A 17,223-nucleotide genomic window follows, 5' to 3' on the forward strand; every position below is an offset into this window, starting at 1 on the left:
TTACGCTGCCCTGATTCCGGTGCAATCTCCAATGCAATTCTTTCAAGTGTTAGAACTACACTTCCCGAGCTCAGAGGTTCCTCTCATGCTCTGCTCCCTGCGCTCTTCTCCGATTGCAAAGTAGTCCCCGAGGGCGGGCCGTTGTGATTGGAGGATTGCGACAAGCGGATGATTTGGGCTCCAGAGAAAAGGACCTGCCGGATGGCGCCCAGCAATTGGCGGGAGGGGAGGCGCGTGTACTCGAGGGAGGAGAGACGGACCCCTTAGCTACAACACCCTCCCCACCGCTACGGAAACTTCATCCTCCTCGCAAGGGTAAATGTGGGAGGTAAAGAGATCTTCCGCTGCGTAAATCTGGGTCGACCCGGAAATAAAATCTTTTAAAAAACTCTTCACAATCTGCAGGGGCGGGAGGAATGTGACTAGTTGGGAAGGCTGGACGGCTTCGCAGGTTGCTAAGCGACGAGGCGGGAGAGCGCGCGCACGCTGGAGCCGCTGAAGAGTTCATAAGGCATGTGTGGTGCAGCATCTCCGAGACCGAAAGGACGCAGCGAAAGCGCCGCGTCCACCAGCGTCCTTCTTCTCTAACCAGAGGACCGTCGCTCTCGTAGTGTACCGTGACGTGGTGAGGGGTTTGCGGGGACGCCCTGTCAGAGGCGGCTGAGGGCTGCGCATCTTCCCCACTCAGGAGACAGGTGAGTTCCAGCCCGAGGCTAGACCCTAGGGTCTGATTTGCGGTTGTGCGCCGTCTCGCGTTGCCTTTATGGACCCAGGTACAGCTCTTCTGCTCGTCAGTACCTCTCTCCGCGCACTGTTAGGGAGAAGGTATTGTGGAGGGCCCTGAAGTTCGTGCCATGCCCCTGCTGTAAGATAGAGCTTTTTTCAAGATACGTGAAAAATATTGAGCTGCTTTGTGGGAAATAAGCCCGTCCCTTCCTGGTGTGCACAGTCTTAACTTTTTCTCTTAAGTCCTCCGGGAATGTTGTTACTTTTGTCCGTTCTATTTGGAAACTCGATGCTCTTTAAACCATCTTGAGCTTTAAATTATGCAAAACCTGCATTTCTAAGGAAAGCGTGGCAGCTGAATGGGAGACTGTGATTGTTAATTGGGGGTCTCAGCTGGTAAAATAACTTAAAGAGGTTTTCGTTTGAAATTAATCTGCCCAAGAAAATTGTGCTCTCTGAAAGCTTGTTGCATGTGGTATTAAGATGTAATGCTCTAGAATAGCATGTGTGTGAAATAAATATCAATGTGAGATAACATTGGTGTAACTTCTGGTTGCATTGCTAATTAAATGCCAGTTTTACTCTGTTCAGTGGTAATTGAATGCAAGTGTTATGTTTCAGTTTTTCTTTCCTCAGTTTTGAAGGGTTTGCTATTATGGAAAAGAAATAGAATCTTACTTTCTAATTTGAGCTATCAGTAGTGTTTATCATAGCTTAATGACTCTCTTTCTTAAGTAACTATTCACCTGGTTTTCAGACTATTTCCTGGTTTTCTCTGTCATTGGTTACTCCTTCTCAGTGTTCTTTGCAAGTTCTTTTTCCACCTCTGATGTCTTAACCTTGGAGTACCTGTATTCTGTCTGCACTTAATTCCTTAGTGATCTAATTCATGAATTGCTAGTTTGAAAATGCCACCTCTGTGTCAGACATTCTCAAGTTTGTGTCTAGTCATGAATTCCAGACCCCAGTGTCTGCTGTCTTGTTATTTGTTTCTAGAGAACTTGAGTTTCTAATATGCATCATTTTCACTATTCTACAGTGTTTTCTACTGAGCAATTGTATGTAGAAGTAAAACACGACATCCTTTGGTACTGATAATAATAATATGACCTATAATATCTCCAGTTCTAAGATGTTGGTTATGGATGGGATTATGAGGTTTCAAACAGTAGAGTAGTGGAGAGTATGGGTTGGTTAAATGAAGACTGTTGTAATAAACTGGCCAGGAGAGCATAGAGCAATAATTTTATGGTGTGTCATTCTGTTAGGCGCTAGGGATCCAGATATTAGTAATACACAGTTGCTGCCTTTTTAGAGCTCCCAGTTTAGCAGGGAACACAGATGTGTAAACCAATAATGACACCATGGTGTGACCTGGTTAGTAGTAGTTAGGTAGCAAGTTAGTAACTCTGGGTTGCCACAGTTTTTCAAAAAAGAGGTGCTGTCTGAATGAGAACAAACAGATGTTTCTTTCAGGCAGCCAGGGTTGAGGAGGTAGAACCACATTTGCAGCGTTGCAGGTAGTGTTTTGGCATTTAACATCTTGCAAACATGAAGACCTACAAGACCTTCTAGAACTAATACCCAAAAAAGATGTCCTGTTCATTATAGGGGACTGGAATGCAAAAGTAGGAAGTCAAGGAACACCTGGAGTAACAGGCAAATTTGACCTTGGAATGCAAAATGTGAAGCAGGGCAAAGGCTAACAGAGTTTGCCAAGAAAACCTACTGGCCATAACAAACACCCTCTTCCAACAACTGAAGAGAAGACTCTACACATGGACATCACCAGATGGTATATACTGAAGTCAGATTGATTATATTCTTTGCAGCCAAAGATGGAGAAGCTCTATATAGTCAGCAAAAATAAGACCAGGAGCTGACTGTGGCTCAGATCATGACCTTACTTTATTGCCAAATTCAGACTTAAATTGAAGAACATGGGGAAAACCACTAGACCATTCAGGTATGACCTAAATCTAATCCCTTACGATTATACAGTGGAAGTGAGAAATGGATTTAAGGGACTAGATCTGATAGAGTGCCTGAAGAACTGTGGATGAAGGTTCGTGACATTGTACAGGAGGCAGTGATCAAGACCATCCCCAAGAAAAAGAAATGCAAAAAAGGGAAAATGGTTGTCTGAGGAGGCCTTACAAATAGCTGAGAAAAGAAGAGAAGCTAAAGGCAAAGAAGAAAAGGAAAGCTATACCCATTTGAATGCAGAGTTCCAAAGAATAGCAAGGAGAGATAAGAAAGCCTCCCTCAGTGATCAATGCAAAGAAACAGAGGAAAACAATAGAATGGGAAAGACTAGAGATCTCTTCAGAAGATTAGAGATACCAAAGGAACAATTCATGCAAAGATGAGCATAATAAAGGACAGAAATGGTATGGACCTAACAGAAGCAGAAGATATTAAGAAGAGGTGTCAAGAATATACAAAAGAACTATATAAAAAGACCGTTATGACCCAGATAACCATGATGGTGTGATCACTCAACTAGAGCCAGACATCCTGGAATACAAAGTCAAGTGGGCCTTAGGAAGCATCACTATGAACAAAGCTAGTGGAGGTGATGGAATTCCATTTGAGCTATTTCAGATCCTGAAAGATGATGCTGTGAAAGTGCTGCACTCAATATGCCAGCACATTTGGAAAATTCAGCAGAGACCACAGGACTGGAAAAGGTCAGTCTTCATTCCAATTCCAAAGAAAGGCAATGTCAAGGAATGTTCAAACTACTGCACAATTACACTCATTTCACATGCTAGCAAAGTGATGTTCAAAATTCTCCAAGCCCGGCTTCATCAATACTCGAACCATGAACCTCCAGTTGTTCAAGCTGGATTTAGAAAGGGCAGAGGAACCAGAGGTCAAATAGCAAAAATCTGTTGGATCATCGAAAAAGCAAGAAAGTTCCAGAACAAAATCAATTTCTGCTTTATTGACTATGCCAAAGCCTTTGACTGTGTGGATCACAACAAACTGGAAAATTCTGAAAGAGATGGGAGTACCAGACTACCTGGCCTGCCTCTTGAGAAACCTGTATGCAGGTCAGGAAGCAACAGTTAGAACTGAACATGGAACAACAGACTGGTTCCAAATAGGAAAAGGAGTACGTCAAGGCTGTATATTGTCACCCTGCTTATTTAACTTATATGCAGAGTACATCATGTGAAATGCCAGGCTGGATGAAGCACAAGCTGGAATCAAGATTGCCAGGAGAAATATCAATAACCTCAGGTACTCAGATGACACCACTCTTATGGCAGAAAGCAAAGAAGAACTAAAGAGCCTCATGATGAAAGTAAAAGAGGAGAGTGAAACAGTTGGCTTAAACCTCAACATTCAGAAAGTTAAGATCATGGCATCTGGTCCCATCATGCGGTGACAAATAGATGGGGAAACAATGGAAACAGTGCGAGACTTTATTTTTTTGGGCTCCAAAATCACTGCAGAAGGTGACTGTAGTCATGAAATTAAAAGATGCTTGCTCCTTTGAAGAAAAGCTATGACCAACCTAGACATTATATTGAAAAACAGAGACATTACTTGGCCATCAAAGGTACATCTAGTGAAAGCTACGGTTTTTCCAGTAGTCATGTATGGATGTGAGAATTGAACTATAAAGAAAGCTGAGCGCCAAAGAATTGATGCTTTTGAACTGTGGTGTTGGAGAAGACTCTTGAGAGTCCCTTGAACTGCAAGGAGATCTAATCAGTCAATCCTAAAGGAAATCAGTCCTGAATATTCATTGGAAGGACTGATGTTGAAGCTGAAACTCCAATACTTTGGCCACCTGATGCTAAGTGCTGACTCATTGGAAAAGACCCTGATGCTAGACAAGATTGAAGGTAGGAGGAGAAGGGGATGACAGAGGATGAGGTGGTTCGATGGCATCACTGACTTGATGGACATGAATTTGAGCAAGCTCCAGGAGTTGATGACGGACAGGGAGGCCTGGCGTCCTGCAGTCCATGGTGTCGCAAAGAGTTGGACATGACTGCGCGACTGAACTGATTGAAACATACGTGTGTTAAGGCTCTGATTTTTAACAAACTAAGCCTGGAATTGTGTTGTTATTTGGCTATTACATTGAAATTAATTAAAAATTAAATAAAATTAGTGCCCAAGCATTCCCTTTTCTCTGTATCCTCACCAACGTGTTATTTGTTGTTTTCTTGATAATAACCATTTGGACAGGTGTGAATTTGTATTCCATTGTGGTTTCAATTTGTGTTTCCTTGATAATTAAGCATCTTTTCACATGTCTTTTGGCCATCTGTAGATCTTCTTTGGAAAAATTTCAATTCAAGTCCTCTGTCCATTTTTTAATTGAGTTGTCTCCATTTTTTAAGTTGAGTTATATGAGTTTTTATACATTTTTGATATTAACTCCTTATTGGACATATATTTGCAAATATCTTCTCATTTTTGGTAGGCTGCCTTTTTGTATTTTTGATGGTTTCCTTTGCTGTGCAAAAGCTTTTCAGTTGATGTAGTCTCATTTGTTTATTTTTCTTTTGTTTCCCTTGCATGAGGGGACTTAACCAAAAAATATTGCTAAGCTGTCTTGGTGGGATTGTAAATAGGTGCAGGCCCTATGGAAAACAGCGTTGAGGTACTTTAAAAAAAATAATAGAGCTGCCATATGATCCAGCAGTTTCACTTCTGGGCATTTACCTAAAGAAAACAGAAAAACCAATTCAAAAAGGTATATGCCTTCCAATGTTCATTGCAGCATTATTTGCAGTAGCCAAGGTATGAAAGCAACCTAAGGATCCAGTGGCAGACTAATGGGAAAAGAAAATGTGATATATGAATAATACTTAGCCATAGAAAAGATAAATCTTGATAATTCTGTCAATATGGATTGATGTAGAGAGTATTATACTCAGTCCATAAGTTAGAGAAGGACAAATACCCCATGCTTTCACTTATACATGGAATCTAAACAGCAAAACAAACGAAACAGAGAGAGAACAAACAGGTAGTTTCCAAAAGGGAGGGGATAGACAGATGGATAAAATAGGTGTAGGGGATTAAAATGTGCAGATCTCCAGTTATATAATAGGTAAACCATGGGATGTAATACACAACATAAAGAACATTGTCAGTAATACTGTAATACCTTTGTATGGAGACAGATGTTTACTAGGCTCATCATGATCATTTCACAAGGTATGCAAATATCAGGTCACTATGTAGTACAGCTGAAACTAACATATCATTTGTCAACTATATGTGAATGTAAAATTAATTTAAAAACTATTTCTTAGTCACACCAGGTACATTTCAAGTGCTCAGTAGCCATAGGTGACAGAATAGTAAACATTTTTGTTATCACCCAAGGTTCTATTGCATGGCTTCCAAAACTTAGTGGGTTAGCAAGGCATCTTCTAGAGCAGGAGCAGCTGTAGCATATCTTTGTGGAGGCATTTCTTCTGCCCATGTGTATACCCTATAGAGGACATCACTGTTAGTGATTCTGACTACACAGGAGGAGTCCTGTGCGAGGCAAGAGATAAACCTAGTTCTTGTCTTAATCATTGCTAATTTTTTTCTGGAAGAATTCACAATTAACAGTTGTGGTGTGCAAAGTTTACAAACAATGCATTGTCCTAGGTCATGAGTGAAACCTAGCACCTGCAAGGTGGCATCATTAGGAGGGGATAGGAAAACATAGTCATTACCTGAGTGACACAGACAACATCTGTCTTCTGCTCTCTACTGTTCTGGAACACCTATTATAGGGAAAGAGCAAATTAGCCAAGATGGTGGTGTTCAGGCTGTCTCTCCACATTTTGTAAATAATAATTATGTAACAGCTGAGATCGCTTATAGCACTGTGCATGTGCCTTACAAGGGCTTGGCCATGGGCTTCTTTTGTTGTGTAAGCATGCATAAGCTCCATCGGGAAAGCTCTTGTGGGCTCCATTATGGTTATGTTAAGTCTGCTTCTATGTCAGCCAGGAGAGAAGTTTAGGTTATGACTGCTGCTGCAACTGCTGTGTCAGCCAGGAGAGAATAAGCATGTCTGCAGAACTACAGCTCCTTGCTTCTTCCAGCCTCTTAGCTCATGCCTTGCCTACTGTGGATTCAGCAAACAGTCTGCACAGTGAGGTACAGCAAAACACCTGTGTCCCGTAGCATTCTAAGTAGATAGAAGAGCACGTGCCACTCAGTTCAGGCACTGCGGATAATGAAAGTTAAGGGAGAAAGGAGCTCAGTTGGGGTGTTTGTACATTTTAATGTGTGCAACAGGTACATATTCATATGTGCTTTTTATGAATCATGACGTACGTTTTATTTACATAGTATATGTGCTCTCTATTATGTTATCTTTGTTATGAGTTCTTTTTACATATATAGCTGGTTTTATACTTTATAATATTTTCAGTTTGGATTAAACAGAAATGCTTTTTGAAGTCAAATTTTGTGATTTTTGTCATTCCTCAGGAAGGAGAGAGAGAGATATCACTGGGGAATAGCATAAGGGTGCTTTAAGTGTATTGGTGGGTGGAGAGTATTAATTTTACTGTTTGTCCAATTCAGTACTCAGCTTTAGTCAGCTACTCAGCTTAACAAAGAATATTGCCACCTCCTTCCTGGAGATAATGTGTTGACACACATATACTCACTCTTGTGTTACAGATGTATTTTACAATCATAAAAAGTCATGTTATTCAATAATAATAAAAATAATGAATCAATTAATATTTTCTCTTATCCCCTACTAACTAGAGATTATGAAAACATGTCTTATGTCACTGCTAATGACTTTACATGCAAAAAATCCTGCAACATAAGCGCAAGCATAATTACATTTTCTCGTAAATATGTCCCAAATAGATATTTAATAATTATGCTCATTGTTTAAAAAAATTAAGACATTTGAAAAGACTCTAAATGGGTCAATTTATGATTAATAAAGGGTGTGGAAGAGTGGGTGAGAGCTAGATTTTGGAGAGTAAGTAGAAGTATGGGGAGGGACAGGAGAGTGTGAGGGGGAAGCAATTGAATTTGAAGAACTAACATTGAAGTGAAGGTTAAAGAGGAGGAAAAAAGATCTCAGCAAAGATATTCATTTGCATTATACACCTTTATTTTATTTTACTTTACAATACTGTATTGGTTTTGCCATACATCAACATGAATCCTCCACAGGTGTACATGAGTTCCCAATCCTGAACCCCCCTCCCACCTCCCTCCCCATACTATCTCTCTGGGTCATCCCAGTGCACCAGTTCCAAGCATCCTGTATCCTGCATCAAACCTAGACTGGTAATTCATTTCTTACATGCCATTATACATGTTTCAATGCCATTCTCCCAAATCATCCCACCCTCTCCCTCTCCCACAGAGTCCAAAAGTCTGTTCTATACATCTGTGTCTCTTTTGCTGTCTCGCATGCAGGGTTATTGTTACCATCTTTCTAAATTCCATATGTATGTGTTAGTATATTGTAGTGGTGTTTTTCTTTCTGGCTTACTTCACTCTGTATAATCGGCTCCAGTTTCGTCCACCTCAGTAGAACTGATTCAGATGTATTCTTTTTAATGGCTGAGTAATACTCCATTGTGTATATGTACCACAGCTTTCTTATCCATTCATCTGCTGATGGACATCTAGGTTGCTTCCATGTCCTGGCTATTATAAACAGTGCTGCGATGAACATTGGGGTACATGTGTCTTTCAAGTCTGGTTTCCTCGGTGTGTATGCCCAGCAGTGGGATTGCCGGGTCATAAGGCAGTTCTGTTCCCAGTTTTTTAAGGAATCTCTACCAACAGTGTAAGAGGGTTCCCTTTTCTCCACACCCTATCCAGCATTTATTGCTTGTAGACTTTTGGATCGCAGCCATTCTGACGGGTGTGAAATGGTACCTCATTGTGGTCTTGATTTGCATTTCTCTGATAATGAGTGATGTTGAGCATCTTTTCATGTGTTTGTTAGCCATCTGTATGTCTTTGGAGAAATGTCTGTTTAGTTCTTTGGCCCATTTTTTGATTGGGTCGTTTATTTTTCTGGAATTGAGCTGTATGAGTTGCTTGTATATTTTTGAGATTAGCTGTTTGTCAGTTGCTTCATTTGCTATTATTTTCTCCCATTCTGAAGGCTGTCTTTTCACCTTGCTTATAGTTTCCTTTGTTGTGCAGAAGCTTTTAATTTTAATTAGATCCCATTTGTTTATTTTTGCTTTTATTTCCAGAATTCTGGGAGGTGGATCATAGAGGATCCTGCTGTGATTGATGTCAGAGAGTATACACCTTTACTTTAGCCAGCTTACTTGCTGTTGCTCAAACAAGCAACGAACAAGTCCTACAGTATTCTGCCTCCACCTTTACTGTGCTTTTTCTCACCTGGACTCTCAGACTCTATTTCTGCCTGTTAAAATCCATTCTTTCAGGCTCTCTCCAAATGCCTGGAGAATCCCAGGGATGGGGGAGCCTGGTGGGCTGCCGTCTATGGGGTCGCACAGAGTTGGACACGACTGAAGCGACTTAGCAGCAGCTGCAGCAGCATATGAAGCTTTCCCATCCCCCCCACTGAAAAACCATTACAAAAAATTACAAACATAAGCAAAATTAAGAGACTTTAATTTTTCAGTCCATCATGCAGCTTCAATAATTATTAACATTTTGCCCATCTTTGAAAATATATCTCCCTGCTTCCTCCCTCTCCCAACATTTTCAAACATGCAGAAAAGCTGTACAGTGAATATCCTTGACAGTATTCTAAGTTCAGTCAGGAGAGAGAACTATACTGATTATTTGAAAATTTAATATGATGAATTGTTAACCAGAACAAGGAGTGCTGGTTAACTATTAAAAGAGGTAAAAGAGCTCAGAGTTTAAAGGTCCCAGAAGTAGCAGATGCAAAAGAGCAGCTCTTACTACTTGGACAAGGAAGAAAGATTGGGAGAGAGTCCTTCTTCCCAGAGCTTGGATGGAAGCCTCTTCAAAAAGGGCGTACCTACCATGGCAAGAATACACAGAAGAACTGTACAAAAGGATCTTCATGACCCAGATAATCACGATGGTGTGATCACTCACCTAGAGCCAGACATCCTGGAATGTGAAGTCAAGTGGGCCTTAGAAAGCATCACTACGAACAAAGCTAGTAGAGGTGATGGAATTCCAGTTGAGCTATTTCAAATCCTGAAAGATGATGCTGTGAAAGTGCTGCACTCAATATACCAGCAAATTTGGAACTCAGCAGTGGCCACAGGACTGGAAAAGGTCAATTTTCATTCCAGTCCCAAAGAAAGGCAATGCCAAAGAATGCTCAAACTACTGCACAATTGTACTCATCTCACATGCTAGTAAAGTAATGCTCAAAATTCTCCAAGCCAGGCTTCAGCAATACGTGAACCGTGAACTTCCAGATGTTCAAGCTGATTTTAGAAGAGGCAGAGGAACCAGAGATCAAATTACCAACATCCACTGGATCATGGAAAAGCAAGAGAGTTCCCGAAAAACATCTATTTCTGCTTTATTGACTGTGCGAAAGCCTTTGACTGTGTTGATCACAAGAAACTGTGGAAAATTCTGAAAGAGAAGGGAATACCAGACCACCTGACCTGCCTCTTGAGAAATCTGTATGGAGGTCAGGAAGCAAGCTAGAACCGGCCATGGAACAACAGACTGGTTCCAAATAGGAAAAGGAGGACGTCAAGGCTGTATATTGTCACCCTGCTTATTTAACTTATATGCAGAGTACATCATGAGAAATGCTGGACTGGAAGAAGCACAAGCTGGAATCAAGATTGCCGGGAGAAATATCAATAACCTCAGATATGCAGATGACACCACCCTTATGGCAGAAAGTGAAGAGGAGCTAAAAGCCTCTTGATGAAAGTGAAAGAGGATAGTGAAAAAGTTGGCTTAAAGCTCAACATTCAGAAACTAAGATCATGGCATCTGGTCCCATCACTTCATGGGAAATAGATGGGAAACAGTGGAAACAGTGTCAGACATTTCTTTGGGCGGGCTCCAAAACCACGGCAGATGGTGATTGCAGCCATGAAGTTAAAAGACGCTTACTCCTTGGAAGGAAAGTTATGACCAACCTAGATAGCATATTCAAAAGCAGAGACATTACTTTGCCGACTAAGGTCCGTCTAGTCAAGGCTATGGTTTTTCCAGTGGTCATGTATGGATGTGAGAGTTGGACTGTGAAGAAAGTTGAGCGCTGAAGAATTGATGCTTTTGAAGTGTGGTGTTGGAGAAGACTCTTGAGAGTCCCTTGGACTGCAAGGAGATCCAACCAGTCCATTCTGAAGGAGGTCAGTCCTGGGATTTCTTTTTAAGGAATGATGCTGAAGCCGAAACTCCAGTACTTAAGCTGCCTCATGCGAAGAGTTGACTCATTGGAAAAGACTCTGATGCTGGGAGGGATTGGGGACAAGAGGAGAAGGGGACGACAGAGGATGAGATGGCTGGATGGCATCACCGACTCGATGGACATGAGTTTGAGTGAACTCCGGGAGCTGGTGATGGACAGGGAGGCCTGGCGTGCTGCGATTCATGGGGTCGCAAAGAGTCGGACACGACTGAGTGACTGAACTGAACTGAAATGAACCATGGCTTCAGAGCCTGAGGCCACAGCTGGGACCTGTCTCCTCATCAGTGCTTTTGGGGCTTCACTCTAAGTAATAATAATAATAGAGACGCAGAATCCAGAAGGGAAGTATTTCTCTGCTGCTAGGTGGCATAGTGGCAAAGAATCCACCTGCCAGTACGGGAGACTCAAGAAACACAGGTTCGGTCTCTAGGTTGGGCAGATCCCTGGAGTAGGAAAATGACAACTTATGCCAGTATTCCTGTCTGGGAAATTACTTGGACAGAACTGCCTGGTGGGCTATAATCCATGGGGTTGCAAAGAGTCAGTTACAACTGAGTTACTTAGCACAGCAGCACACATGGTGACCTGATAGGGTCACTCCATTGCTCTCTGTAAAGCTGGTGAAGGAGAAGTGTTTAGAACTCTGGTTCCTTTGTCATCAAGTGGGGCCAAGAAAGGCAGATTGGATGCTGAGATGTAGTAAATCGATAACTGGCACATACATATAGCTGGGGCTTCCTTGGTGGCTCAAGAATCTGCTTGCAATGCAGGAGACTTGAATTTGATCCCTGGGTTGGGAAGATCCCCTGGAAAGGGAATGGCTGCCTTCTCCAGTATTCTTGCTTGGAGAATTCCATAGACAGAGGAGCCTGGTGGGCTACAGTCCACAGGGTCACAAAGAATCAGACATGACTGAATGACTTTCATCTTTTCACACCTATAATAGTACCTATCTAAGTTTTACACTTCTTAAACATTTTGCTTTATTTACTTTATTGTGTATCTGCACACCTCTCCATCCACATGAAGTCTTGTTTTGATTCTTCAGCCTGATGGCTCTTTGTTTTGAATTTAAAAACTTACCTGTACAATTAATCTCTGGTGGGGGGTGGTGGGGTGGTGGTGGTGTGTGTGTGTGTGTGGGAAATGACTAAAAGTAGCTCCCTCTAGAGGTGGGAGTTGAGGTGGGGATTAATTGGAAATGAGCATGAAGGAACTTTTTGGGTGACAGTATGGTCTATATCTTGATAGGAGTTTGCATTATAGAGGTATAAGAATTTGTAAAAATCTGCAAATGATATGAGATTTGTGCATTTCATATTTGTAAATTTTTTTCTAAAAACATCTGTAAAAATTACTAAACTCTAGTTAGTGATAGATATGCTAAAGTATTTAGGGATGAAACATACTTATGCCAGAAACTTTGAAATGCATTAAAAATATAAGGTGGATTGATGGAAGTATAGAAACATGAATAGTTAATCCATAAAAATCTAAATAAGGCAAATATGCTGCTTCGCTGGTGGCTCAGGTGGTAAAGAACCTGCTTGTAGTGTGGAAGACTGGATGGAGTTCGATCCCTGGGTCGGGAAGATCCCCTGGTGAAGGGCATGACTATCCACTCCAGTATTCTTGCCTGGAGAATTCCATGGACAGAGGAGCCTGGCAGGCTATAGTCCATGGGACTGCAGAGTCAGGCATGACTGAGTGACTTTCACTTTCAAAGCAAATACAGTAATGTGAGAAAATACCATGTAATAAAATGTTAATTGTACAATTTTAGTGGTGTTTACTGTATATTAGTTAAAAAAAAAATTGGCTGCATCTCATCTTAGTGGCAACATGTGGAATCCTCGTTGCATCATACGGGATCTTTTGTTGTGACGCAGGGACTCTAGTTCTAGCACGTGGGCTTAGTTACTCTGAGGCATGTGAGACCTTAGTCCCCATCCAAGGATTGAACTCGTGTACCCTGCATTGTGAGGTGAATTCTTAACCATTGAACCACCAGGGAAGTCCCTGTAGCTTACTTTCAGCTTTTCTGTATCAGTTATTAGCCTGAAATTTCCTCGAGTTCAGAGACTGTGTCATACATCTGTAAATGCCTCATGGAACACAACACGATACCTTTCTCACGATAGGAACAAACAAAATGCCTTTAAAACTGCCATTGTGGAGTTGGAAGACTAATCTTAGGCTTAAAGAACCTAAACCCTCCAAACTTTTCTTGCTAAACAGAAATTTTGTAAACACAAATAATATTGGAAAATAATTGGAAGAAGTTGTGAAATACTGAGAATATCAGAAATTTCCCAGATGTATTTTGATAATTTAGTAAAAATTTATTACCATGTTTTGATAAATAGCTTATTGTTAATTTGTCTAGCAAATCATTCAGCTAAATTAAGGCTAGTTTAGATTATAAAATGTGCACTTAAAATGATCTTTTGTTCCAGTACAATGTATTTATTATCCAGTGTGCTTGGTTTGCCTGGAGACTATGGTTGGCTCAATACTCCATACAACAAATGAGAAATAAATGGAATCCCACAGAAAGGGCATATATTATAATTACTTGTTTAATAACCTTTCTGCAGACCTTAGAATTTTTAATAATGATAATGTTTAATCTTTATATTTTTGATAATTCAGTACATTGTCTCAGATCATGATTATGGGCATTTACTAGCATTATAATTACATAATTTTTCCCAGTGAAAGGAATAATACAGACTTTATCACATCTGGTTTTCATTTGGATCCTACAGTTTAAGGCTGCCATTTTTTGTTTATTTCTAATAATATAACAAATGATACAATAGGCTACAAAGATATAGCTTAAATAGTTGATTCAAGTTTTCTGACAGTTATCTCAATATTCTAGTCACTGTGCAATTTTTAGGTCTGTTATGACTTATTTCCCAACAGTGACCAGGCTAGTACAACATAATTTGCAAATATATATTTATATTTTAGTTAAAATGATAATTTCTAATATTCTGGGTATAATTTCTTTTGCATTTTATTTGACATTGCTTCATTTAGTTTTTCCCCCCTTTTTAAAAAATTATCAAAGATTATAATTGTGCAATATTGAGAAGAATAGAACAAAATACAATTATTGGAGGATAATATTATGTTGGGCTCAACACAGATCAGCCACAGGTATACATATGTCCCCTCCCTCCTGAACCCCGTCCCCTCTCCCTCCCCATTCCGCCTCTCTAGGTTGTCGGAGAACACTGGGTTGAGCTCCCTGTTTCACACAGCAAATCCTCATCTGCTATCTGTTTTACATGTGGTAATGTATATGTTTCCATGCTGTTCTCTCCATTTGTCCCACTCTCTCCTTCCCGCATTGTGTCCACAAGCCTTTTTGTATCTCTGTCTCCATTGCTGCCCTGCAGATAGGTTCATCAGTACCGTCTTTCTAGATTCCATATGCGTTATACACAATATTTGTGTTTCCCTTTCTGACTTACTTTACTTTGGATAATAGGCTCCAGGTTCCTTCACCTCATTAGGACTGACTCGAATGTGTGCCTTTTTATGCCTGAGTAATATTCCATTGCATGTATGTACCACAGTTTCTGTATCTATTCATCTGTTCATGGACATCCAGGTTGCTTCCATGTTCTAGATATTGTAAAAAGTGCTGCAACAAACATTAGGGTACATGTGTCTCTTTCAGTTTCCTCAGGGTATGTGCCTAGTGGTGGGATTGTTGGGTCATATGGTAGTTGTATGGCTAGTTTTTTAAACAATCACCATACTACTCTCCATAGTGGCTGTATCAATTTACATTCCCACCAACAGGGCAAGAGGGTTTCTTTTTCTCTACTTTCTGTCCAGAATTTATTTGTTTGTAGATTTTTTAATGACAGTTCTGGCTGGTGATACTTCATTGTAATTTTGATTTGCATTTCTCTGATAATGAGCAGTGTTGAGCATCTTTTTATTTGTTGGCCATCTGTACGTCTTCTTTGGAGAAATGTCTGTTTAGGTCTTCTGCCTGTTTTTAAATTGTGGTGTTTGTTTTTCTGGTATTGAGTTGCATGGGCTGCTTGTATATTTTGTAAATTAATCCTTTGTCAGTTGTTTTGTTTGCAATTATTTTCTCCCATTCTGAGGGTTGTTCTTTAGTCTTGTTTATTTTTTTCCTTTGCTGTGCAAAAGGAAAGTTTAATTAAATTTTAAGTTTAATTAAGTCCCATTTGTTTACTTTTGTTTTTATTTCCATTATTCGAAGAGGTGGGTCAAAGAGGATCTTGCTGTGATGTATGTCAAAGAGTGTACTGCCCTATGTAGTTTCTGGCCTTACACTTAAATCTTTAATCCATTTTGAATTTATTTTTGTGTATGGTGTTAGAAAGTGTTCTAGTTTCATTCTTCTACATTTAGCAGTCCAGTTTTCCCAGTACCACTTATTGAAGAGGCTGTCTTTTCTGTATTGTATATCCTTGGCTCCTTTGTCAAAGAGAAGGTGCCCATACATGCATGGGTTTATCTCCGGGTTTTCTGTCCTGTTCCATTGGTCTATATTTCTGTTTTTGTTCTAATATGACAGAGTCTTAATGACTGTAGCTTTGTAGTATAGTCTGAAGTTAGGAAGGTTGACTCCTCCAGCTTATTTCTTCTTGAGTGATCTTTTGTGTTTTCTTACAAATTGTGAAATTTTTTGTTCTAGTTCTGTAAAAAATACCATTGGTAGTTTGACAGGGATTGCGTTGACTGTCTAGGTTAGTTTAGGTAGTATAGTCATCTTTATGGTATTGATTCTTCCAGTCCAAGAACATAGTGTATCTCTCCATCTGTTTGTGTCATCCTTGATTTCTGTCATCAGTTTCTTACAGTTTTCTGTATCAGCTCTTTTTTCTTTTTAGGTAGGTTTATCCCTAGGTATTTTATTATTTTTGTTGCAGTGGTGAATGGGATTGCTTCCTTGACTTCTCTTTCTGATTTTTCATTGTAAGCACATAGGAATACAAGGGATATCCTGTGTTACTTTATATCTTGCAACTTTACTGTATTTTACTAACAACTTTACTGTATATTACTAACTTTACTGTAGTAAAATTAGCTCTAGTAATTTTCTGGTGGAATCTTTAGGGTTTTCTGTGTATAGTATCATGTCATCTGCAGATAGTGAGAGTTTTGCTTCTTCTTTTCTGATCTGAATTCCTTGTATTTTTTTTTTTTTTTCTTCTCTGGTTGCTGTGGCTAGGACCTCCAAAACTATGTTGAATAACAGTGGCAAGAGTGAACGCGCTTGTCTTGTTCCTGTTCTTAGAGGAAATGCTTTCAGTTTTTCACCATTGAGAATAATGTTTCTGTGGGTTTGTTGTATGTGACCTTTATTATATTGTACCTTTATATGTTGTTCCTTCTATGCCTATTTTCTAGAGAGTTTTCATCATAAATAGGTGTTGAATTTTGTCAAAACCTTTTTCTGCATCTGTTGAGATGATCATGTGGTTTTTAATCTTTGAGTTAGTTGATATATGGTGTATCACATTGATTTGCATATATTGAAGAATCTTTGCATCCCTGGAACAAAACCATTTGATCGTGGTATATGATCCTTTTATTGTGCTGTTGGCTTCTGTTTGCTAGAATTTTGTTGAAGATTTTTGCATCTGTGTTCATCAGCGATATTGGCTTGTAATTTGCTCTTTTTGTGGTATCTTTGTCTGGTTTTGGTATCAGGGTGATGGTGGCTTCGCAGAGTGAGTTTGGGAGTTTTCCTTCCTCTGCAATTTTCTGGAAGAATTTGAGCAGTATAGGTGTTAGCTCTTGTCTAAACTTTTGGTGGAATTCGCCTGTGAGGCCATCCGGCTGTGGGCTTTTGTTTGTTGGAAGATTTTTTATTACAGTTTCAATTTTGGTGCTTGTGATTGGTCTGTTCATGCTTTCTATTTCTTCTTGGTTCATTTTTGGAAGGTTGTACTTTTCTAAGACAGAATTTATGTTGCAAATTGCTCATTGTAAAGGTAGGAAGTTGCAAACTGTCCCCAAAAGATGGGATTCACTGAGTAAGGATGGCTCTCTACAACACCGTTTCTACATCTAAGGCCTTTGTTCCTTTTTAGTTGACATTGCACTGCCTTAGTTCCCAAGTCTGGTTTTGTAATATTTTGCCAAGTTTAAAG

The 17,223-nt window shown here is 40.0% G+C and overlaps 1 protein-coding gene across 10 annotated transcripts in view; it reads left to right on the forward strand.

Annotated features, from left to right (window-relative positions):
* WDPCP (WD repeat containing planar cell polarity effector) overlaps positions 1–17,223 on the forward strand; it is a 727,433-nt gene that overhangs the window by 283,595 nt on the left and 426,615 nt on the right. For 7 of the 10 annotated variants that reach the window (XM_060412064.1, XM_042245998.2, XM_060412066.1 and 4 more), the window contains exon 1: positions 120–695. The exons of the other annotated variants lie outside the window; for them this stretch is intronic. The gene's annotated coding sequence lies outside the window, so the exon portion shown is untranslated. Of the gene's footprint in view, positions 1–119; positions 696–17,223 lie in introns of those variants that run through there. 10 annotated transcript variants of the gene reach the window in all.

Source organism: Ovis aries, chromosome 3, assembly GCF_016772045.2.
Source record: "Ovis aries strain OAR_USU_Benz2616 breed Rambouillet chromosome 3, ARS-UI_Ramb_v3.0, whole genome shotgun sequence".
Classification (NCBI taxonomy): domain Eukaryota; kingdom Metazoa; phylum Chordata; class Mammalia; order Artiodactyla; family Bovidae; genus Ovis; species Ovis aries.